Source organism: Bombus fervidus, chromosome 4 (genome assembly GCF_041682495.2).
Source record: "Bombus fervidus isolate BK054 chromosome 4, iyBomFerv1, whole genome shotgun sequence".
Taxonomy (NCBI): Eukaryota; Metazoa; Arthropoda; class Insecta; order Hymenoptera; family Apidae; genus Bombus; species Bombus fervidus.
Window position 1 is genome coordinate 16,719,310 of NC_091520.1, and position 12,717 is coordinate 16,732,026.

Consider the following 12,717-nt stretch of genomic DNA (forward strand, 5'->3'; position numbering starts at 1 on the left):
AATGATAATAAAATAAAATAAAAAAATAAATAAATAAGCAAAAATAATACATAAATAAATAAAGAAAAACAAAAATTAAACAGAAATAGTAAGTATTCTAAAACGAAGTAAGCGCAGTAACTTAACCTAACTCTCGTTAATCACGTACGATCTACGACAACGACCTAACGTTACTAATTGAGGTTAAAAATGACTACATTCTTTCTACATCGTACAGCCAATTTTAATCGACCAACTGAATATAAACATAATACAATGTACCTTTTATAACCGCTCCATCAATCACACTTTGACTGTTTCGAAAACACCATATCCCCGGACACATACCACGTGTAACTTCCACAGGCGTCGAACGTGGGGCGTGCAGTGCACAGCTGTACAAAGAACGATCCGCCATGGAACTCGATCATTTTCTTATTAGCGGGCCGAGGAAGCGGCCCCGACGCGAAATTTTAATAGTCAACGGACCGATTATCCGCGGCTGGATCTTCATCAGATAGCCGTCGAAACGAGAAAAAGAAGAAAGGAAACGAAGAGAACGTTAGTTCGGTTTGCACCCTCTTCTCTTTGTTTCGATACACGGCGCTCTGTTAAAGCCGCTCGGAGAAGAAACACCTGACGACGTCAGGCGGAGAGTACCTACGTGCATACCTGTGGCAGGTGAATCGAGTCAGGTGCCCGAGCAGATGGGTGTCTCTACTCGAGAAAGCGTTATAAAAGCGGTCTATCTCATAAATGTGGGTTACCAGCTAGAACTAACGCCCGTCGTTAGAGCAACGTCGCGATTTTGCAGGTTACCTCTGTGACTGATGTTATTCTATAAATGGTACCTTGAAGCCATAACGTGTTTTTCCTCGGCTCTTTAAAATTTAAATGACGGTAAATGCCAGGGATGATGTGTAATACGAAGAAGAGTGTTGTTCATTCTTTAAATGATAGGGTATATTTATGAAAATTTCTTTGGATTTCAAGACCGTTAATTTGTAGGATTTTTGACTTACGTAGCGAAAGATGAAAAATGGAGTAACGCGAGAGTTTTAATATTGACAACTTGCCAAGTTAGACGATCATAGTAAATAGTTTTTGTGCGATAAAATACGAATATTTAATTCTGCATGTATTAGTAGTTATTTACCTTTTGTATAAATTATTTAGAGTAGATACTAGATTATTTTTAATAGTGCCATAATTTCCACGATTCTATGGGTGTACAGCCGCCCCGAAAAGTAAGTTAACGATCTTACATTTAAACTACGTATAGCGTCAGTCGAAAAATTTGTACAGCGTTCCTTTCTTAGTTCGAACGTGAAATTCAATGAAATACACCGATTTTCTAAAACGTTTTAATGGGTAGTAAAACAGGAAACGCTATTTCACATCTGTCGGCGGTAAACAGTGAGATTCGAACGTCCTTCGAGACGTTCTCGTCAAGCGAAGGGGTATAACGAGCGGATCTTTTCTTCTTTCTTCCTTCTTTTTTTTTTCCTCTTTTTTCCATAGACACGTGTCGTGTGCAGTGCACACGTAGTATGCATCTTTGGTGTACGCAGTCGCGCGGACAAGAAACTATGTGCAGTCACGTGTAAGAGTGGAATAGCGAAAACGTGATGCGATTATGCATTCTTTCTACGTCGTCATTTCTCACTTGGTACGAGCCGGGCCTCGTGTGTAGATATACATACTTATTAACCTAACGTTTTATGGTAATTTTATTAAACGCTTCTTTTTTACCACAGACGTCACCGGATTTCCACCGACTACAAACATCGTCGATCAATATTCGTCGATCGCGAAATCGACGATGATATCGTTAAACCGCAAATACTTAACATATATCGGTCTCGAGCAAGTTTTCTATCGAATGCAGGTAAAAATATAAGAGCTTGAAGTAATCAGTGATCATTCAATTAATTTACTATTTTTACATGAAAAGTAATTCACGCTTAATTTAATTTTATTATCAAGTATCAAGTATCAAGATAATTATGCACAGATCATTTTCAAACAATTTAACTATTTCAAATAACATAACAAATAATTTGGCTTTTAATATCGATTGGAATTTGACGTATTAGCTGTTGCATGAAGCTTAGACAAACTTTATGTGGAATAAAAATCAGAAATAACGATACGATGAAATAATTTTCGTTTTAATTGCTTTATCATTTTTGTTTTATGTTATGAAATAAAAATACGCTATGGTTACGCTGTTTAATATAAATAACACCGAGGATGTAATTTCATTCTGTTAATTGCATGTACTATTTCAAAAGTATGTTACGATATAAATTAAAAATTCATTTTGAATCCTTCAAACGGAAACTCTGCTCTTATCTTCCCCGTTATGCGAAAATTCTTATTATACATTTCTAGACAGATTTATCGATTTTATAAAATACGTCACGATGAAACAGCCTTGAATATGATCAAATGTTTGAAATAATTTTCCTAAAGGAGCAAATATAGTAATTCGTGGTCTTGCCTGAATAATTTTAGTTAACAGGTATTTTTATCACCCCTTGTGTACTTGTTTGTATTTAATTCTATTATGAACCTCGATGCTTTCTCGACGCAATTGCGTTCTCGTTTTATTAGAAGATGCCTTGATTTGGAAAAACGAACTGTTACGTAAAGTGAGAACAAAGAAACTCGTTTGTAATTTGTAAAAGAAAAAGTTGTAAATTATATACAGAAAAAAAGAAGAAGAAATTTTTTAAAGAATGTATTTTTAATGAAAATTATTTCAAGACCGTGTTACGTAGTTCGTGTACAACATCTGCAATAAAAGAAGGGCACTTTTATTAATAGAAGATAAAAATAATCTCAATACCTTAATATTTAAAAAAAGAACTAACAACGAATTGGCGTCGTTATTTTTTAATTTTATTTCATTTGATTTCAGGAATAAAACCAATCACTTATAATGAATTTTCAAAAGATCCACACAGACAATGATATTCTTTTATACTATGCCAATTTATTAATAGACTGTTATTCTTTATTATTAAGTTAAGGAAATTTATTTTTATGAAGAGATATTTTAAAATTGCGACGATAATGTTTCTAAGGAATTTATATAAACGATACTACGATATCTTCTTCAATGTTCTATATTTCTCCGAATATTAAGTTAATAATGAAACATAATACAAAAGAAAGAGAAATACAATTAAGATTCGTAATAATTGATAAATTAATTATTTAATTTCTATTACGATAATAAGTATTAGAAAGGTGAGATGTTAAGTTTATAAACATTACAGACGATTTAAAAACTCCGCTATTTATGAAAAATCTTCTTCTTCTACTATAATGTTAAAAGTTCAAAAAAAAGTTTAAAGTTTAGCTATCGATTTTTTCCAAGTTGATGACATTTCATCCATAATTCCCCTATAAATGTAACGAGAGATAAAATATTCGTTTAACGTTGCTGTTGAAAACCGCTTGTAATCGTTAAATGAAGCTGGTTTCGTGTTCACTAAAAATGTCGATCGATTGAAAAATTTTGGCGATAATAAACACGTATACAGGCACACACGAAACGATAACGGTCGAAAGTAACAGCTGCGAGAACGTTCGATTAGACGTGCCGATGGAAAAAGGAGGAAGAGATTACAGCAAACAAGATTTTATCGTTTCAAATCACAGCTGCCTTCGATCATCAATTGCTGCCAGTTATTCCTCCAATGCCACTTGTGCGAATTTTGCAAAATCGAGTGGCGGTTGGCGGCGTTTGAAAAATATTTTTTTCACGAGTTTACTTCACCTTTTTTTTCTTCGCGAGTATTGTTACATCCCTTGACCTTACCATAAACTACAGTCTATCCTCGTGCCATCTGTACAAATATATTAACTCGAACCTTTAATAACCTTAAGAAAACATAATAAAATTTAACTTTTACCCTTCTGTCAACGCTCTTAATTGCTACAAACACCTTTCGAGTCGAAACGTTCTTTACGGTTATTACCCCTTAAGGCAAAACATGAGAAAAGCAGCTTTTCCCATGTACAATATTCGGCGGTTTCCTCTACCCGTGAACGACCGTTGGTGGGGGGTGGACAGCACCAATCACTAGTTTCGTATAAATATGGCCGTCACAGAATATATATCTTAACTTGCTCTAAACTCTTCGCTGAAAACACTTCTACACGCAGCACTCACATTCTTCAAAGTTGTTGGAAAGAGAATATTTAATCTGCTAACTCAGTGTTATAATTGTTCAACCACTCCTATTATTTTAACCGAAATAGAGGATCGGCTGATTCGTGACGTCGATCATCGTAACGTGAATTTACGACTGTCGTTGGCGCGTTATACTGTGAACGCGTCTTTCCGCGAAGCGGTCGAACAAGTATCTTTATTGTCAGACGACGTACACCGATACCCTTCCCTAAAATAATCAGTCTTTTGTATTCATTTTTCATCAATTCGTATATTTATGTATATGAACAAAGAAACACGTAAAACACCGTGATGTGTAATCGTTGCTATGTAAGAAATTAGTATATAGGTTGTTGTCGATTATACGATAACTGCAACGTTTCACGAAACTATTCCAACAGGGAATTTTTGTACCGACATATTACGTGCATTTATAGAAATTTTTGTTGAAATTTCGTCAGCGCTCTAACGAGACAGGACTATCGGCGATTATAATAAAGAAGCGAAAGAAAAAAGCAATCGCCTTCGATGATATTCTGACACCGATCTGTTAAAAACATCGCGGCAAGGAAAGTTACAAAGCTTGGGACTTTTTCTTTCTTTTCGAATCTTTCGATAAAGAAAATGTTGTGAAATTTTCGATATCGTGCTTCTTAAAATTCGACTTTAAATTTCTCGTATATTTATCTGATCTTACGTAAAACCATAGTTTTTCGCCATTTATAATATTTATATTTTAGTTAATCGTAGAAAATACCCTATTGCGTTTGTATTATCGAACCTTATCGAATTCACGCGTGAATTCATTCATAGCACACGTCGTATGTTTATACAAATTTTCCGTAGTAAACGTTGGAATTCTTTCGTAAGTCGCTTTAGCTCTGTTTTTGCGAATAAAAAGCTCGAGCTGTAATACCTCCCTCGGCGAAATGCGCGCGAAACTCGTTTCGCTCGAAAGGGAAAATAATCGTGACGCGATGGTTTCTCCGTTTCAGCAGTACACCGGCTTTAACAGCTGTTATTACAAGGAGAAAAGTTATTCGTACACACACGCGACAATGCCATTTCGCGTGTATCGTTCTGACACAATGTACGGTAGTACGGTAGTTTATCACAAGGGTGACACAGGCCAATGAGTGGTCGCCAGTGTCGCGCGAAAATGCAACTTTTCCTCTGTCAGATAAATATTTATGTCACCTCGAGACTCTCAAACCATCGTTCATCGTAATCTGCGCCCGGAAGCGTGTACACCGACGGTCGAAAGTTTCGCGGTCGAGCTTGAGAAACGACGGTAATTTGACTTTTCTCTTGTTTTACGCGATCAATTTTCCACGATCGATTTTACACGACGAGATTCGATCGCGGACTTCAACTAGGCGTTGTCGAATCACACGCGAGCATAGTAATTTCAAATTATTCGATATAATATTTTTTCGTTTCAAATTGTATTTTACAGGGTTTCCTGATTAAAACACGATTCGGTTAACGTATCAAAATTCCTTCGGATATCGCTTTCGAAATGTACGGCGAAAGATCTGCCCAACCAGAAACTTTTATACGTTACTGTATATACGTTTGAAACGAAGGATCGTGAATTTTTAAATGACAATGTACGTTTCCTTTTGATTGCAAATTTGCATCTAATGGAGACGAAAAGAAGAAAAAGAGAACGCACGGATTTTATTTATTTGAAATATTCATCGGTTTTTTGAGTAAGAATAATCGGAGGGAAGAAACGAAAGATCGACGTGACGAATGAAGTAGAACGATTTACTAATTTGTCATCGTTACGCCTACATCTGATACTATGTATCCGTTTTTTCTTTACGCTGATAGTTAACATATATCAAAGAATTATATTTCTACTCGTAGGAAATTTCCAAAGCTTATCTATGATTTATGTTTGTGTCAATGATATACGTTTATTGACTCGTCGTGGGTTGTACGTTTATGTAAAGCCGATATAGATACAGATTATTGTACGTCAGAACATGGAATCGGAGGCTATAGAGGTTGTTCAACTGCTAATGTTCGATTGTTAACAAACTCCGCTCATTTTTGCTGCTACGAATTTCCTCTACGTAGTTGGAATAAAATTCCAGTGGTCGCGTATTTTTACGATTATATTTTCACCGCAAAGCCACAAAATGAATTTAAAATGGATTTGAAATCTTTCTTCTTAATTGTTGATACGTGTAACGTGAGTATAAAATGTACTTTGGATTCGTATGAAGGTAAATGTATTCGCAAAATGCTTGGAGATATTAATAAAATGTATCTATCACATTGTATTTTTGCACAAATGTAGATTTATGTATTTAGAATTGAGACTCGTTTTAATTTTGTCCCAAAATTTAAATTTCATTTTTTAACAAATTCACTGAAAATGATTGAATTCCAAAAATAGCTTTCAACATAGTACCAAAGAAAAAGAAGGAACAAGAAAAGAGTAAACGAATCCAAGCGATGGCGATAAATTTGTAGGAATTAGCAAATTACTAGTAGTACGATAAATCGTAAATGAACGTAAAATTACATTTAGTTGCAACAAAGTTGTATCACAACTCATCGAAAATTGCAGGTGTTGCTTTTAGCTACATACAACTATCAACGCTAGAATTTGTCTTATCTACTATGTTTATTCGTACGAAAAAATAAAAATAAACTAAACAACATTACTAGAGTACTTCGACTAATATTCAAAGCTCTATTACCGGAAGACTTCTCATTTAATTCTATTACACAAATTATACGAGGAGTCCACCATCTTAAACCGATACGTAAGTAAACGGGACTACAAACAAAAATTTAATCCTTTCGTTGTCAATGACCACTTTACCGCTAACACTATCGGGACAATAATCAATCTCGCTGCCATGTTATCAAATTTTTCAAGAAAATGTTCAACATAAAATTAAAATAAAATATCGTACGTACCACTGACCTTCTCCATGTTTTGTTGAAACCGCGTGAAGATACTTTTTAAGGTTAGAAAAATGTAATTGGGTTGAGAATGACCAAAAGAACGTAGCAGGGTTAAAAACACGAGGAGAACAGAACGAGGTTAAATATACCGTAAAGTCTATGCGCGCAGAAAATTTAAATCTATCGCGATATAATTTTTATTTTGGGTCGCACAGACCTCTGGAGACAGGGCAGTGTTAAATATACCATAAAACGTCGATGCATACACGTGTGTCGATGCACGCGCCCAGTGAGAAGCGCGTGCAAAGATCGCGCAGGTGTGAACGGGGCGCAACTGCGACGCGATTACGAATCGACGAAGAAAAAGCGGAAAGTGACGCGGCGTGCAACACGTAAACTGTAAACGAAACTTTTGTATCGATCGCTGCTAGAGAGTCACGTTGCCCTCGCATGTCGATACCGATATGTACCCCGTCACACCCCTCGTATTATGGACCAACGTTGTGTCGTCGTAGTTGGCGAGATAAGCGGTTTATCGCCGCGTATTGCGATACATACCGTGCGTTGAGCGCGCATGAGCGACCGTTCCGATAGAAAGAAAGCCGTAAAGTATATGTATGTATAGTTACTTATTTAGGTGCTACATCGTCTTGCTTTGTTGTGTGCGAACACGTGACGTAGCCTCGATCTCGTCTAGCTCGGTCGTGCGATGATAAACCGATACACGTGTAGGTACGTCGTCGCTAGCGTTGGACTCAAGTACATCGCAGGTACATTAGAATGCATGAGTATTTGGACACTTCCAAAGTATTGGAATTATATGAAACATACTACGAACGAAGTGTGTTTCTTTAATTTAATTTTCGCATCTGATCTTATCTCAGGCAACTATACACAATAGATATTGATAAAAAAAAAAAAAAAAAAAACAGTTCTTATAGCAATATCGATTAATATAAATAAAAAAATAATAATTAGAAGTGGATGAAAATTACTTGGAGGGAAACATCTTAAGCGTATCTGTAATGAGATCTCAGATGATTGCGATATGTAATTTTAAACACTTTCTGAATTGTATATAGATTTCATGAAGTATCAGCTATTTACTAGAGATAAATATGGAACTTGATCGATGCAGATATGTTTCTCGTTTCAGTCTCGATTTAGCAGAACATTTTCATTCCACTTGTGCTAAAGAGTAGGAAATTAAGCGTAGAAAAATGTTTTTCTGTCGCAGCGTTGATAATAAGGATATCAATCTTATGATTGGATTGCACTAAGTGCACAATTATGTACTTGTACTTGTACTTAACAGATTACGCCATTTACCTGCCGTTTATACTAAACGAGCACGAACGACGTGTTCTTGCCTACTCGTTTGTTTTAAGCGCACCTTTAGTGCGAATGCGGCATTACTTATGTTTTCTACATCGTGTTCATTTCCCGATATTTTCAGAATGCTTTCGGATGCGCACGCTCGAGCGAACGCCTCTGGCGTTATTCACTTGCAATTACCCGTTCAGTTCTGAACCGTTACGGAATTATACGCGGTAACGGGATTCGATTCACTGGAGTAAGACTTGCTTAATTTCCCTCTTGAATATAACTTACGAATCTGGGCCATCAGACAGCGAGCATTTTTTCGAAACTTGGATGATACCGCTTGGATATTCCATTTTTCGAGATCAGTGGACGAGCCGGCTGTTTTATAAGCTCGACAGAAGAAAACCGAGGATGTTTAGTTTTAATTCGTCACGTATTTGTTAGGTTATATTACATATTATTTTAATTAACTGGAAAGATGTATAAATCAAGAAACAATTTCGTTTAAATGAAAATTATGCATTTTTGAGCAGTTAGGTCGAAAAGGAATCGTACCCTAAGGGGTTAAGGCACACGTTTTATTCACCCCTGGAAGAAACAGTCGATAGAATCGATGTCGATTGGTCGCGTAGCGAAGGAACGCCACGTACGTCGCGCGGCGAGTTCCGTAATTGTGGAATATTTTGCAATTCGTGGATTGGAAGGCGCCTTTCTCGAAAGAGCGTTGCTGGCAATGCTGGTCACGTAGGCCCGTAGTTCCGAGGGTGCCCCGAGCACGGCACAGAATACTAGAATACTAGCGGCGGGAATGCGCGGCGAATACCCGCAACGCGAGTAACCGCTCGTCCGCGAACCAACGAGCCAGCGAGCAAGCGAATCGTATGCCCCTCACGCTTCGACGCGCCACTGTATATACTTGTATATATATGTATGTATCTATCCGCTTAAACGTACCTATGTACCCCTACGTAGTCGGCATAATTTCAACTTTTTCCGTCGCGGCGGAAGTTAGTGAAAAATTAAGGAGCTCTCACGAATTCGCGATAAAATAATTTTCTAATTTTTTGCTATCGTCCGTGACGTTTCGTTCCGTCTGTCATCCGCTTCCGTTAGCCGCCGCTGGGCACATCGTTTGTTTGAATATGTTCATCATTTGGATGTATACGTATGGAGAATCTTCTCTTAATATTTATAAAATTTTTAAGATAGGTAGTTTTACTCTCTCTCTCTCTCTCTCTCTCTCTCTATCTCTGTCTCTTTTTATCTGTAACGATTTTGAAAAGTATGTACAATTAGAAAAATCATGAAACGTCAGTAACATTAATTAGAAGATTTCATTTTTCATTTTACAGGCACGTGAACCTATCGCAGAGGGATTTCGATTTTCAGCTGAACGGACCATTACCTCGCCCACGTCGCAAACGATCGCCTAAAGTCTCGTGATCGAGTAAAACCGGTTTGAATGCGCCAGTGCTGTAACAACTTATCAGCGAATACTGGGATTAGAGAATACTCCTGAATTTATAACATATTCGTTGTCTCTTTCGTTCATATAAACTAACAGATAATATATTTGTTATAGATGATTAAATACATGATATAAAATAGAGACTAATAAGAAGAAATACTAATAAATGAACATTTTTGTATCATAAATTACCAAACTGATGATATCATTTACAACTATTGACCTTCGTATTATTTATATTGAATATATATATATATATATACCTAATCTGACTAGACGTAAACTCCTTGGAGCGTCGAGTTCTTGCGAGAACATCATTTAAATCACTTTACGATTCTACCCAATGCGAGTAGAAAACGAAAGCGATGATGTAAGAAGACGAGGATCGTGGCCGTGGTTGAAAGTCTGCTCGGCGTAATATCACAGTTTTTTACGCTTTTTCGAGCCCGACCGGGATTTCATTAAGGAACCAGATTCTTGCCGATCGAGCGTCTAACGTCGAGAATTAAGATTCCGTTCGTTCGCTTCGCGACTCGGCGGTATTCCTCGTGAAAACGAGGGGAAAAACGTCTTCCATCCATGGCACGTCACGATCCCTAACCCCTCTCTGAAACAGCCAGGAGTCCAGGAGTATCTCGCTCGGTATTATACGCGAGCGACCTCTGGTTCTCCGCTTTACAGACATTTTACGGAAACAGTACCGTCTCTTCTGGTCGGTGTGACTCTTGAATATCGAGAATGCGCAGCTTCTACGTGGGACGCATTCGCAGCTTCCAACACGCAAGCTGAATTCTGAATCACCGTTTCCAGGCCGATTTCTTATAATAATTGACGATGATCCAACGAATCTCTCCTTACATTTACATTAATTTGCCTTTCGATTCGATAGGTGGTGTTTGGCACGAGCCTCGGTTAAGCACCACTTTCAGTTAAGAATAAAATGTATTAGGATAGTTTACTTAATTCTCGTTTTTACGTGTTAATTATTTCATACAAGAGAGTCTAGTCCATCCGGACAGGTCGGTGAACAAGGCAGTTCGTATAATCGAATAGTTTCGATAATAGAGGTCACTAAATTGTTATCCTGTCCAGCTCCTCTTATTAGTTCAAATATTAGGCTTTAATTGTTACAATTTTTAACTATTTCTTCTTTGACACAGAATTTACTTTGAATAAAAACAAGTGACTGCATATATACTCATTATAAGAATACATGTTTGAAATTACATTCGATTCATAGTTTGTGCAATAAAAGCTCGACATAAATTTGTTCCTATAAACGAATTAAAGCTATAAGACAACGTTTCTTGACAACGTTTAATGATTTCTTCACAATTAAAATAGGAATCGAATGTAATAAATGCAAAAAAATTTGCCTCCTGTGAGGTTTGAACTCACGACCCCTGGTTTACGAGACCAGTGCTCTGCCACTGAGCTAAAGAGGCTCGCTCTTTTTCACTCTTCCCATGAAATTTATCAGTATTTGATTTTCTCTCTGATAATATTATAATTTATATTACAATAATAAAGCTATAAATGCAAAAGAAAAAGAAAATAAAAACATTTTTACATTATAAACTGTCAAATTTATATCATTTGTAACTACTTGTCTCAGCTCAAAAGACTGGTCTCCATCATTTATATTGTATATTAAGCATTATGATATATGTATGTAACAAAAAAAGAAGGTAATCTCATGTGAAAGTATTACTAAATTATATAAAAATTAATATACTTGAAATTAATTAATTAGTTCGTAGGTGCCGTAATAAATACAATGGTGAGCAAATGTGTGTTATGAGTGATGTTATGAGTATGTTACACAAGAATTTAAATATCGCTAGAATGATATAACAATTTACGTAACGAGTAATTGCACATCATAGCAATATCAACCTAAGTACACATTAATTACCGAAATCGCGCGAGTGCACGCTTCAGAAATAACAAACGCAGTTTGGCGGCTATGAAGCACGCGATTAAAAGTCATCGGCACCGCTTCTGCGAGATTAACGTGGCTCCTGAACAAAAATAACCTGCATATTGCGCTTCGTGATAATAGAATCAGTGAAGTTACGTTCGTTTTGATTACGCTCGAGCTGCTCGAGTTTCTATTTGTTAACGCCCGACCGTTCACCGACTGATAACTGTTTCGTGTCTCGTTACTGTACAGTATATCACAATTTGTTTTATTTTGTTGTTTTTAATATACTGCGTATTTAGGATATTTTTCGTAGCGCAATTAAAATCCTAACATGCTTCGTACTTTTGAGTGACAGTACCTACGTACGTTGCGACCTAATGTTCATTCGCTTCTCTCGGTTTTCCCTTCGTTTCATTCACAAAAAACAAGCTTAAAATTAGAAACAATGGATGCAACTCCATACGCTTCGCGTTCTCGATATTTCCGGCGTCGGAAAGTTTTTCGAAATAGAAAAAAGCGTTATTTCGAGACTTACGCACGATCCAATAATACGCGTCTCGTGGAGAACGGACCGAATACATTATCTATTTCTATTTAGCGTAGCCTGAATCGGCAGGAAACATGTTTATGCCAGGGCGAGCATGCACGCAAGGCAACCCTGTCATACGCCGTTTCAAAAATAGTTCGACCCAGAAATCCTGCATAACGCAAGACAGATGTCAATTGTCGCTTCCCGTTTTGCGCGTCGATCACAATGAACGCCACCGAGATCCCTTCCTGAAAGGACACGTGCAAACTCCTTTTTCTCTTTATACGTATATATGCACGTATAAGCTGCCCGAGCAGATGTTGAAACCGTCTTAAAGATTTCGGGAGGGAGAGACCCTTTTCAGGCCCTTTTCGTCCTACTCTTTG

General features: G+C 36.9%; 1 protein-coding gene, 2 long non-coding RNA genes and 1 other non-coding gene across 4 annotated transcripts in view; 1 reads left to right on the forward strand and 3 right to left on the reverse strand.

The window, feature by feature from the left end:
• Positions 1-12,717, reverse strand: part of LOC139986983 (uncharacterized) — a 71,810-nt gene that overhangs the window by 51,645 nt on the left and 7,448 nt on the right. The window lies entirely within an intron of this gene.
• Positions 30-10,074, forward strand: LOC139986273 (uncharacterized). Its single transcript, XR_011799604.1, has 2 exons — positions 30-1,867; positions 9,763-10,074. It is a non-coding gene; the product is annotated as an uncharacterized lncRNA (long non-coding RNA).
• LOC139986276 (uncharacterized) lies at positions 9,731-10,828 on the reverse strand. Its single transcript, XR_011799606.1, has 2 exons — positions 10,142-10,828; positions 9,731-9,967 (listed from the first exon to the last, which is right to left on the reverse strand). It is a non-coding gene; the product is annotated as an uncharacterized lncRNA (long non-coding RNA).
• Trnat-cgu (transfer RNA threonine (anticodon CGU)) lies at positions 11,252-11,323 on the reverse strand. Its single transcript has one exon. It is a non-coding gene; the product is annotated as a tRNA-Thr (tRNA).